Source organism: Mirounga leonina, unplaced genomic scaffold (genome assembly GCF_011800145.1).
Source record: "Mirounga leonina isolate KUSES-001 unplaced genomic scaffold, KU_Mleo_1.0 Mir_115, whole genome shotgun sequence".
NCBI lineage: Eukaryota > Metazoa > Chordata > Mammalia > Carnivora > Phocidae > Mirounga > Mirounga leonina.
This window is the reverse complement of record NW_023270268.1, coordinates 75351179-75364585: the sequence shown is the minus strand read 5'-3', so window position 1 is coordinate 75364585 and position 13407 is coordinate 75351179. Positions and strand designations below refer to the sequence as shown.

Genomic DNA, 13407 nt, shown 5'->3' with positions numbered 1-13407 from the left:
AATGTCATTTAAGGGCAAGTTTATAAAGCTTCAAGAGCAAGAACTGGGTCTGCTTCAACTGATAGGACTACCAAGGAAAGCACAATGAAAACATTTTAAGAATTCCTGCCTGTCCTCTGACTCCTTGTATTTTAAGGGCTAGACAGTGGAAAGCCATTTTTGTAAGCATTGGATATTTTGCCAATGCAGAAGAGCTATAATAGATCACAAAGATATCAACTTAACCTCTAAATTAATTAATTTTATTACTTTTGATTTGAAATATAAAAGAAGTCCAGTGTGAGCTCTCCCTTTAAAGAAAGAAAAAACCACCTAGCAGCAGATAGGTTAATGTTTACACAAAGGCAAATTTTTTCCCTTTTTTTTTTTCTTAAGTTTGAATGGGTGAATGACCTTGCTGGAATTCCCCGTCAGTTCCCTGGTATCTATCTGGAAGTTTCAAACAGAAACTACTTTCACATGATACATTGGAAAGGTATGCCAAGTGGTATCTGTCTCTGCACCTTGAACCTGGGTGTTTTATATAACAGATGAATCAATAAACTTTACACAAAATGAAAGGCTTCTTTTTCCCCTTAGGCCATTTAAGAAAAAATCATTTAAACATATTTGGCATTATATATTTATAGGGTCAATTATACACAGAAAACCTTCACATATTTACCCAATTCAAGAAATGTGCCCTTGATACAGCTTCAAGCTTTCAAAGACAAGTCAATTTTTAAATATGTCAAATACTGAATATATCAGGTTGAAGTGAGAATCTAAGCCAAGAATTAATTCCTATAAACTCATAAACATTAGTTATACAAATAGCATAACTACCTTAAAATCTAGATAATATAAAGCATTTTTATTTTTGCTTTATTTTGGAATTTTTATTTTTTATTTTCATTTTTTAAAAGATTTTATTTATTTGACAGAGAGAGAGACAGCGAGAAAGGGAACACAAGCAGGGGGAATGGGAGAGGGAGAAACAGGCTTCCCGTGGAGCAGGGAGCCCGATATGGGGCTCGATCCCAGGACCCCGGGATCATGACCTGAGCCAAAGGCAGACGCTTAACAACTGAACCACCTAGGTGCCTCCATTTTGGAATTTTTAAAATACCAAATTTCACTGAGAGGGAGTTCTCTCAAATGTATTGTGAAAGGCTTATGGGGAAACCTGTCTTTTCCAGTGTGTGGCGATTACAAAACTAACTCGAAACCACCAAAAATCAATAGAGTCGTAAGCAACAGTGGGGATGATTTAGAACAGAAACAAAAGATTTGCCCAACAAAAAAATTTCCCCACACACCTTAGTTTCACCCTTGGCTCTTCTTTCCCTCACTTTCAGAAGATGAAAGTACAATTATGTTGCCTGGGATTTTAGCCCAGCCATCTATCCTGCTCTCAAAAGCTGGTTCAGGACAGATAAAAATGAAACATTTCATAACCGGAGTTTCTCCAGAATTGATCAGTGTCTCAGAAGTTGAGATGAAGGGTAGAGTGAATAGGGAAAGACTATATCATGGCAAGTTCAGCAGAGGAGGTATTGCATTTGAACACTGTCCCTAGACTATCTCTATACAATTTTATAATAGTGCCTGGAATCATCTCAATAATACAGGTTTTTAAAAGAAATTTTAGAAATGTTTTTTAAAAATTAAAAAAAAAGAATATTCGTAAAAGCAATGGCATCTTGGGGGAGGGAGGGGATTTCAAGAACACCTTTTATGATTTTTAATATATTTTGGCTCAAATATATTTATAACCAAAAAACTCCTAATATAGTTATTTTCATTTTGCAAAATAAAAATATAAGCCATTCAATGCAAAGATTTTTATGTGATGTTATTTATCAAACAGTAAACTCTTTTTTTTTTTAAGATTTTATTTATTTATTTGACAGAGAGAGACACAGCGAGAGAGGGAACACAAGCAGGGGGAGTGGGAGGGGGAGAAGCAGGCTTCCCACCGAGCAGGGAGCCCAATGTGGGGCTCGATCCCAGGACTCTGGGATCATGACCTGAGCCAAGGCAGACACTTAATGACTGAGCCACCCAGGCACCCCTCAAACAGTAAACTCTTAAATGCAAAAACAATTAGTATTTTGGCTTCTAGGATACAATTTCATTTTCACAAATAAGGGAAAATATATTCAGTGCCTTTTGTTGTTGTTGTTCAGGGCTTTCTCTTCTTGACCTCTTTCATCTTAATGATTCCACATTGATGTCTTCTACTCAGACCTCTCTTTTCTCTTCTATGGTTAGTTTTGAAATTTCTTAAGCAACAACACACTAATAGCTAATATATATATTAAGCCAGACATTGTTCTGAACACTTTACCTAATCAATTTAATCCTCACAACAACCCTGGGAGATACTTCCAGTTTAAAAATATGCTGTCATCCCCACTTTACAGATTAAGACCTGGAAGCAGAGGTGGTTAATATTCCATTTGCAACAGGGCACGGTCACAAAATTTATGTTTTAATTAAATAATTTGCTTTTCTTTTCCTTTCTTTTTTAAAAAAATTTCCTTAGGTAGGAAGTATTCCCAGAGGAATGATACATGCAGAAAAGGTGTATGTGATTTTGTTAATTTTCATTATGTATCTCCATGTTTTTTTCCAAGATTTTCATAAGATAGTGATTCTCTCAACTTATTGTTTCTGGACCAGCAGCATCACCATTACATGGGAACTTGTTAGAAATGCAGATTATCAGGTCCCACCCAGACCTACTGAATCAGAAACTCTAGGGTAAGGCCTAGCAATATGTCGTTTGTTTAAACACGTACACACACACACACACACACACACACACACCTGCTTTTTGTTAAATTACTCCTCTGGGGTGATTCTGATGGGTGTTGAAATTTGAGAACCATTGTTCTAATGCGTAATGTAGCCATCAGTTATGAAAAAGATCCCATTTGGGCACATATTTCATATATTGAGGTATAACGGCATATTTTTTTACTAATTTTATTGCATCTCTTGGAAAGGGGCACTCATTTGCATCCATTACACAAACACTTATTAAGTACCTACTATGTGCTTGAGAATGAGTGCATGAAGAACTAACAATCTAGTTAGACACGCAAAAATTTAATAATTACAATGCCAGGTAGTAATTCAGTGATAGAGATGCAGAGGATGCTGAGGGGGAAGTAAACTGTAGTAAATTAAGGACTGTGTCTTGATCTCTCAGGAATTACTGCACTCTACTGCACCATCTGAGAAACATTATTTTATGCCAATATATACTACCCCCCATAACCCAGGGACCCATGCCCCAGATAGGGGCATTACCATAGCAGCACTCCCTGTTATACAGTGATTAACAAACTCAAAGGTAATTCCTCCATGGTTAGAATCCAGTCTGTGTAGAGAAAGGAGCCAGTCTCTGGAGCTTCCTAAGAGTCCAAAGAGCTTTCCTATTCTAGTCCACAGGTAACTTGACAATAATTCACCCTTTTCCCACCACTATCTTATGTTTTTCATGATTCTATTGGATATTTTCCAAAATATAAAACTTTCAAACAGCTTCTGTACCCTTCTAAGTTCCCATTCTCTTCAATAATACTTTAATCACTATTCTGAATCTGAGTGTTTATCATCCCCTCCAGAAGAACTATTTTTCATCTTTATGATAATGTATAAGATGCTTTTGAAACTTTTTTTTTTTTTTTACAGAGAGAGTGCATGTGTGCATGGGCCACACGAGTGGTGGGGGGCAGGGCAGAGGGAGAGAGAGAATCCTAAGCAGGCTTCACACTCAGTGCGGAGCCACAGTGGGGCTTGATCTCATGACCCTGAGATCATGACCTCAGTGGAAATCAAGAGTCAGACGCTTAACCAACTGAGCCACCCAGGCACCCCTGAAACTTATTTTACTCAACATTCTTTTTTGAGATTGACCCATGTTGAGGGAAGCTCTACAATGCATTGGTGAATTTATGCCAATGAATGGTCCAACAAAGTTCATTCACCCATTTTCCTCTTAAGAGATGTTTAGGCTGTTTCCTTTTTTCTTTTTCTTTTAAAATAGTGATACAATGACCGTTTTAATAGAATTACTGCAGCAAGTATGAAGGGCCACTACATTAAAAAAAAAAAAAAAGGCGTGTCTGAATTTTCTCCTTCCCCTTTTTTATAGTTTACATTTCTCTGCTAAAATTCTTCACCTGTTCATGCGAATATCCCACCTTTTCCACTAGATTCTTTAACATATTAATCATAATTAAAGTTCCTGTCTGAGAATTCCAACATGAGTCATCTCTCGGTCTGGGTCTGTTCGTTGCTTTGTAACTTAAAAATGGGTGGTTGTTTTTTTCACATATTTAAAAATTTTTGAATGCCACACGTTGCCTATAGAATTATCATACGAACTGGGTAAAAGAATAGTAACTCTTGGAAATGTGCATGCCTATTTTTCGGTCCTGCAAGCAGGTAAATTGAAATTCCAAAGAGAAATAATCTAGTCAGTAGTCGAGCTGGTTTTATTGTTGCTATAGTTCTCTTCTGCACATCTTCCTCCAGCAGCGAGCAAATGCTACTTTGTGCTTCGTGTGGAACCTAGGATACTTGGTTTTACTCAGTGTTCTTGCTCCACACTCAGCTCTCAGAAGCCACTGCATGTCTATGCCACAGAACGGGTTCTTTCCCTGCATCCTTGCCCCTCCCAAAGAGGCAGACTGTTGTTGTTTGTTACTTGGTGTTAAGTGTCTTGGTTCTCTTGGTCCAGCCTCAATCTTAGGCAGGCCCTATATCCTATGCTTTGAGTATGGGGCTTTCTACACCCCCTCCCCAACTCTGTGTGGCCGTGAAACTCGGCCTTGTATCTATAGGGAAGTACTGAAAAAAACCCTCCAACACCCCAGGTCCCACACTGACCACAAGGTAGCAGCAGCTACTGGTGAAGAGTTTCCTACACCTCCCCAGCACAGAGAGATTTTGCTTCTACCTTACTCTCAGAAGCAATGAATCTTTGCCTGGACCCTGAAAAAGGAAGTTTCCTGTCCCTCCCCCAGTGGCTTAAGATTTTTGCTTCATATGAGATAACGACTGGTAAAGTGGACAGGGTTTTTATTTATTTGTTTGTTTTAAAGATTTATTTATTTATTTTAGAAAGTGGGAGGGGGGGAGAGCGTCGTAAGCAGACTCCATGCTGAGCGCCGAGCCCCAGGCAGGGCTCAATCTCACAACCCTGAGATCACGACCTGAGCCAAAACCAAGAGTCAGACACTCAACTGACTGCACCACCCAGGTACCCCGGGTAGGGTTTTTAAACTATGTGTCCTACAGGGCGGCTCTCTCTAATTCCTATCTTGCCCTCAAATCTTTTATGAGCACTGACAGAGGCTGTTGTAGGTGCAACTGTGTTCCCCTCAAAAGATACATTGAAGTCCTAATTCCTGGTGAATATGACTTTATTTGGAAATAGGCTCTTTGCAGATGTAATCAAGTTAAGATGAGGTCATACTGGAATAGGCTGGGCCCTAATCCAACATGACTAGAATCCTAATAAGAAGAGAAAACATGGAAGCCCCAGGCCTCGTTTCCCCATAGAGGGTCAGCAAGATGGCTGAATAGGAAACGCCAGATCTAGTTCCCCCAGACAGACACTAACTTAAAAACAATATATGGTCTAAGAAGCCTGTATGTGGCCTTCAAAAACCAGTTAAGAAGCTGTAGTATCTCAGGCAAGCTCAAAGCCAAGAAGAGCCACATCGAATGGGTAAGATTTCATTTCGCCTGTTAGAGTCCTTCCCCCAAGCTGACACACTTAAGCGTGATCAGGAGTAAGCACCCAACTCAAAGCTTCTCCATCAGGATAAGAGCAGAATGTTTGTTCAATGTTCCAGATATTTGGAGGACTGCCTGAAAGACTGATTTGACTTGGCATGCAAGGAAAGTAGGCATACTTTGGATGCCTACGGTAGGCTGAGTACAGGGGAGAGCACAGAGGCAAGGGGCAGCACCAGAAAACCTGCAATATCAGTGACGAACACCAGAGGGAGCAATAGATGACCAACTCCTATAAAAACAACTAGAGAACTCTAATTGGGAAGGCACATACACAAGCCCAGAGAAAGTGCATGTCCATACTAGGTTTGAGAAGTCCTCAGAATCTTTAGTAAAGCTAACTACTGAAGGTCCTCCCCTGTATGAAGCCAGTCCACAGAACTGAGAGAGGTGGTTGTTTTTCCAAATGCACAAATTCCAGCAAAATAAATAAGGAAGGCATATGAAGAAACAGGGAAACATGGCCCAGTCAAAGGAACAAAATAAATCTCCAGAAACTGACCCTAAAGGAAAGGAAGTGCATGAATTACCTGACAAAAAAACGCAAAATAGTCATCTTAAAGATGCTCAATGTGCTATAAGAGAGCACAGACAACTAAAGGAAATTAGGAAAATGGCTCATGAACAAAACAAGAATATCAACAAAGACAGAAAGTATAGAAAAGAACCAAACAGAAATTCTAGAGCTGAAAACAAATGGGAAAATTTACAAATATGTGGAAATTAAACAACACACTCGTAACCATGGGTCAAAGAAAAAAATCACATGAGAAATTAGAAAATATTTTGGGACAAATGAAAACAGAAACATAACACACCAAAATTTATGGGATGCAGCAAAAGCAGTACTAATAATGGAGTTTATAGCAGTAAATGCCCTCATTAAAAAAGAAGAAAGATCTTGGGTGCCTGGGTGGCTCAGTTAGGCATCAGACTCTTGATCTCAGCTCAGGTCTTGATCTCAGGGTTATAAGTTCAAACCCTGCACTGGGCTCCATGCTGGGTGTAGAGCCTACAGAAGGAAGGAAGGAAGGAAGGAAGGAAGGAAGGAAGGAAGGAAGGAAGGAAGGAAGGAAAGAAGAAAGTAAAGAAGGAGAGAAGGGACGATGAAGGAGGGAGGGAGGAAGAAGGAGGGAGGGAGGAAGAAGAAAGGAAGGAAGGAAGATCTCAAATCAATAACTTTAACCTCAAAGAACTAGAATAAGAACAAACTAAACCCAGTTAGCAGAAGGAAGGAAACAATAAAAATTAGTGCAGTAATAGAGAATAGAAAAATTTTTTACAATCACTGAAACTAAGAGCTGACTTTTTGAAAAGATCAACAAAATTGACAAGTCTTAGCTACACAAAGAAAAAAGAGAAGACTCAAATAACAAAAATCCAAAATGAAAGAGGAGACACTACAACTGACACCACAAAAATAAAATCAGAAGAGTACTATTAACAATTATACACCAACAAATTGGATCATCTGTCCCTGTGCTTTAATAAAACCACCAATTTGCACCAAAAAAAAAAAAAGAAAGAAAGAAATGGATAAATTTCTAGAAACATGTAACTTATCAAGACTGAATCTTGAAGAAATAGAAAATCTGAACAGCCCTGTAATTAGTAAGGACATTAAATCAGTAATCATAAACTTCCCAACAGAGAAAAACCCAGGACAAGATGGCTTCCTTGAAGAATTCTACCAAACATTTAAAGAATTAACACCAATCTTGAAACTCTTCCAAAAAATTGCAGACTCATGAAGCCAGCATTCCCCTAATACTAAAATGAGACAAAGATACCACAAGAAAACCACACACCAATACCTCTGATGAATACTGATGCAAAAAACCTCAACAAAATATTTTGCTGTTACTGAGATGGAAAACCTAAAAAGAAGTTTGATGGGAAGATTAGGAGTTCAATTTTGAACATGTTGAGTTTGAGATGAATATTGGGCATACAAATGGAAATGTTAAGTTGGCAGTTGAATGTACAAGTCTGGTGTTCAGAGGAGAGGCCTAAGCTGGAGATAAAGATTTTCAAGTAAAGATGGTGTTAAAGCCTTGAGAGTAGTAAGATCAAGAGAAATGAGTCTAGGTAGAAAAAAAGATAAGGTCTTAGGATTGAGCTCTAAGGCACTCCAGTGTTTAGAGGTCAAGAAAATGAGGAGAAACCAACAGAGAAGACTAAAAGGAATAGTCAGAGAAGGAGGAAAGCCCAAAGGGTGTGATATACTGGAGACCAAATATATAATGTTTATTTCCAGAAAAGTTAAGTGATTATCTATGTCAATACTGTACAAATTATTTAATGACGACACATTCAATTTAGTACATATGTACCAATTTTGGAATAATTTTAACATCTATCTTCACCAAGGAATATTGGATAAAAATTTTACTGATAACCAGAACTTATTTACTTTATTTTAAAGTATATCAAATACTGTTGTAGAATATATTATACATGTGTGTATATGTTTTAAATTTATTTTTAAATCCAGAAGAGCATTTCCTGAAACACAATTCCAAGGGTTATTAAGATTTTCTGGGCAAAAAAAGGTTCTGGTCACACCTAAGTTCGGAAAATACTAATTTGCATTATAAATTTTACGGGGCGCCTGGGTGGCTCACTCAGTCATTAGGCGTCTGCCTTCAGCTCGGGTCATGATCCCAGGGTCCTAGGATTGAGCCCCACACTGAGCCCCGCATCAGGCTCCCTGCTCGGCAGGAAGCCTGCTTCTCCCTCTCACACTCCCCCTGCTTGAGTTCCCTCTCTCGCTGTCTCTCTCTCTGTGTCAAATAAATAAATAAAATCTTTATAAAATAAATAAGTATTCAAAAAACACAACATTTTCCAAACTTATGTGAATTCTGAACCCTTTTGGGTTAAAGAGTCTCTTTTAGCTGTGTCAGGCATTCCAACATCATTTGAGAAATATTGAGTCAAAAGTGTGGACATATTCTTTGTCCTCACTGTAAGCAAAATTTGTGTCAGCAAAGAAGTTGGAGGATATTTTCTTTCTGCCACTTCAACACTTACTGAAAGCAAGATCTTTCTGCTTCTATACCATTGCATGCTGGAAGATATGACCTTTGCATTATTTTTACACTGATAGTTCTGTCCTCAGGTTTTCTGGTACTCATCAAATGTCAAAATGAAAAGGTACCTGATTTCTTTAAAAATGAATCTAAAGTTCCAGCAAATAAATAAAATATGTAAAGTACATTCAGTTAATATATTTTTGTTAGAACAATGTAGATTTATAGATTAACTATAACCCAATATGATCATTAGTCAGCCACATGTTCTACATAATGCTTTTGGTAAAAATCACTTTTGCTTTATAAGAATTATCCATTGTAATGGTTCTGTGGTATTATTATGTCTCCTCATATTCTTTCTTTGAAATATGTAGAACATAAATGATTTTTTTAAAAAAATACACATTCTCATTATTTCTCTGAAAGTCTGATGTTGTTTAGATCTCCTCTTTCAATCCTAAAAAATAGAGCAGGACAGATTTTACTTCAAAAGTACTGTTTATCTCCGTATCAGAGATAGAAAGGAGAAAGGTAAAAAAGAAGGAAAAGTCGAAGAAGAGCACACTTTGCCAGTGGAATCCCATCTAGCTAAACAGTCTCATCTTTTGCTTCAAAATACCAGTTCTTAAAGTCCTATAGTAAACTGCAAGACCTGCAGTCCATGCCCACCCACCTCCCCTGCTTTATCTCTGACCTGCAGGGAGCTCCACAATTCTCAGACTCAGTTTTAAATGACGAAGAAGACAAAATAGAATTAGGAAAGCATACATCCCATGAGCACAAAGGCATGTACTGTATAATGTCCCATTTAACTTCACACACACACACACACACAAAGATAGCTCTCATTTTGGTTACTGTATTGGTGAGATTTCTTGAAGTCTAATTCACCTGCTTTACTCCCAATCCTTCACCCCAATTCGGTTACTGATTGTGTAAAACTCTTTTTCTTTCAGCTTTATTGAGATATAATTGAATATAACCTTGCATTGGTTAAAGTGTATGACATAGTGATTTGATCTATGTATATACTGCAGGATGAAAATTCTATTTTTTTTTTTTAAAGATTTTATTTATTTGAGAGAGAGAGAGAGCATGAGAGGGGGGAGGGTCAGGGGGAGAAGCAGACTCCCTGCCAAGCAGGGAGCCCGATGCGGGACTCGATCCCGGGACTCCAGGATCATGACCTGAGCCGAAGGCAGTCGCTTAACCAACTGAGCCACCCAGGCGCCCTGAAAACTCTATTTCTAAGTTGCCAATTCTCTACCTCAAAAAGGAGGCCACAACCACTGGCAACTCATATTATCTCGTGATTAGAGTCAGAGAAACTAGAGTAATGAATGCTCTGATTGGCATCTTTGACAGTGGACTTTCACAAATATTCCATTACTAAGTTTGAATCAACCTTGGAAACGTCCTGTATATAACATAAGCAGTGGCTGGTAGCCATGACTGTCCTCTCTCAAGATGTAGCAGAGGCTTTATTATGGATAGACTATTCATGTTTTATACCAATAGAGAATTTCCTCATGCAGATAGCAAGTTCTTTCTAGAAGAGTCATTTCATGACTTCCTATAGTTAAATCTAATAGGTTTTCTGCATTTCTGTGGAAGACTCAAATGTCTGTGATGACCTGTGTCATAGAACAAAGTTCATGATTCTGGTCCAATGACATTTCTGAGCAAGTTAATTCTTTAATGATTCAAATTTACAACCTGCCTTTAACCATTATGGAAGATAGTCTATGTCTTAATTTTACTCAGTTTAATGTTACTATACATTCTCTTTCTTTTGTTCTCTTCATGTCTTCATCTGATTGCACTGTATGCAGTTTTAGAAGCCACTTCAAATATTTGTTAGAACATCGTAAGATATAAAATAAACTCATCTTTTAAAATCATTTAAAAACCTTAAATCCCAATAATTCAGGTTATAGGTCTCATTGTCCCAAACATGCACCTGTGAGTACAAGTTGAATTCATTCATTTAATAAATATGTTCTAAGTGCCTACCATGTGTTAGGCACTGTTCTGGAAGCTGGGGGAAACAATGGTGAATAGTATGTTAGTCAGAGTTAAGGACCATGGGAAAAATAAAGCAGGGAAGGGGAAAAGGAATGCCATGGGTTACAATTTTTAAATAAGATGGTCAGAGAGGGCCTGCCTACTGAAGTGACAAAACATGACCGGAAGGATCTGAAGATGAGGACTTAAACCACATAGATATCTAAGGCAAGAGCATCCCAGGCACAGGGAATATCAAGTACAAAGTTCCTAAGGCAGTTGAGAGCTTTGCATTTCTGAGGATCAGCTAGGAGACCAGAGTGGCTGAGGTGGACTGTCAGATGATCCAGAGACGACGGGAGAGCAAAGGCAGATCAGGTAAGGCTCTGGACCATCATAAGGACTTGGCTTATGAATGGAATGAGATGATGGGGAGCCTGGGTGGCTCAGTCAGTTAAATGTCTGCCTTTAGCTCAAGTCATGATCCCAGGGTCCTGGGATCAAGCCCTGAGTTAGGCTCCTGCTCAGTGGGGAGCCTGCTTCTCCCTCCCCCTCTGCTCCTCCTCCCTGCTCGCTCTCTCCTGCTCTCTCTCAAATAAATAAATAAAATCTTTAAAATAAATAAATAAATGGAATGAGATGAGAAGCAACTAGAAGGTTCTGAAGTGAAGTTACATAACCTAGAAGAATGTACAGTACCTGAAATGTCTAAATGAAAAGAGTGGTAGCTGTGGGAAGCATTAGTCTGCAAATACTTACTGAATCCACACTATTTACTAGGATTTTCCTAAGCACTGGGCATATAGTGGTAAATAAGACACATCAGTCCAAGCTTTAGTGTTATGGGTGAGAATATTAACAAATGATTAAGCAAGTAATTACAACTACACTAGGTATGAGAAGAACTTGGTGATTTTGGAAAGAAAATTGAGGAAGGGAGGTCTAATTTAGTCTGGGATATAGGGGAAGGCTTCTTGGAAGAAAAAAATATTTAAAGTGAGATTGGAAAAATAAGTAGGAGCGAGTTAAGTGAAGAGGGATAAGAGGGACAAGAACACATCAAGCAGAAAGTGCCTGCTTCTTCAAAGGCATCTTCAGGGAATTGAAGACCACTGCAGCTGGAGCTAAGCAGGCAAAGAAGAATGCCTAAAGAGTTGGGGTTGAAGTCTAAGGGCAATAAGATACCAACAGTTTAAAGCAGGAGCTCAAGGAGATTAGAGTTGTATTTTAAAGATGACTCTAAAAGCAATGAGCTTAGAGGAGGAAGAAGTGAGTACAGGAGGTCAAGCAACAGCTATTGTAGAAGTCTGGGCAAAGATAACAGGAGTGTAAATAAGTGTAGTGGATGCGGGAACAGAAAGACATGGATAGCTTGAAAGGTACTTAGGAGGTAGGAAAGACAATGTGATGATGGATTAGAGTCATGAGAGTTGAGAAATAAGGTCCTGAATAGCTGAGGTTGCCAGCTACTTTTCTTGATCTTTTTGGATAGACAGATCCTATCTTCTTCACCAAGAGAAGAAAGATTCCAATATGATTCCTTTTTGGGGGAGGGACAAGAAAAAGCTGATCATATATCTAATAAGCCTTTACGCCATTGCTGCCAACTGTCATACACAAAAGAGTCTCAATTTGCACAATTTAGGCAATTTGTTCTGTTTCCACCAATGTATGAAACTTGGCTGTGGCTGTTCAGAAAAATGAACCAGTTGGATTCTACCTCTTAAATCTTCTGGTAAATACTCATGTTGCTAGTACTATATAGATTTATGTAATTTGTAAGCAGGGAACATCAGTATTTTCTACAGCATTCTATCAAAGCTTATGTAAGTAATCTCAAGGCACCGAATATAAATTTTCAGTACACTACAGCACTGAAGAATTAGTTCTTCACCAAAGAATTGGAACGTATTAACCCCTGGAAGTAGCCATTCCCTCTTGTTCGTGGACACTAGAAAAACCACTTATTCCTAACCAATGCTGTCACCAAAAAGGTGGATACCTTTTTTTTAGGAAAACAGCTGAATAAGTTAATACCAGTGACTTACTTATCTTAAATCATTAAAGATAAATCCAGTTACTCAGAGAAAGAAAAACTGGCATTTTCTCTTCTAGAGACCATCAAACTCCTAGTCATGCTAACTATATTCTCTATAGCCATTCTCCACAGAGTCCTCAAACATTGCTAAACTAAGTGGGAGTTGTGTGTTTGTTTGTTTTTCCCATTAGGTCAGAGAAATAAAAGCAAAAAAAAATTAAAAGAAAAAACATTTGATAGAATCTTTCTACTAGTATGAGGTTGAACCAACCTTACATGTTTTAATAGTCTAGGTGTCAAAGTGGATGGTATTACTAAATAAAATACCTCTGTGCTCTGAAATTACAAAATCTCATTAATTAGACCAAAAATCAAACTGATACTAATTATCTATTCCTTTGTCACAAGCAGTAGTGGTACGAAGTGAAAAGAAAGTTTCCTAAGAACCCAAATGTGTAGGAAAGCATTAGTACTAAAATAACACACCTGGATCAGCGACTGCAACTCACAGGGAAAAAAAATGTATTTTATTTAATG

At 38.1% G+C, this 13407-nt stretch overlaps 1 protein-coding gene across 1 annotated transcript in view; it reads right to left on the bottom strand.

Annotated features, from left to right (window-relative positions):
- Window positions 1–13407, bottom strand: part of MAP3K13 (mitogen-activated protein kinase kinase kinase 13) — a 165665-nt gene that overhangs the window by 143180 nt on the left and 9078 nt on the right. The window lies entirely within an intron of this gene.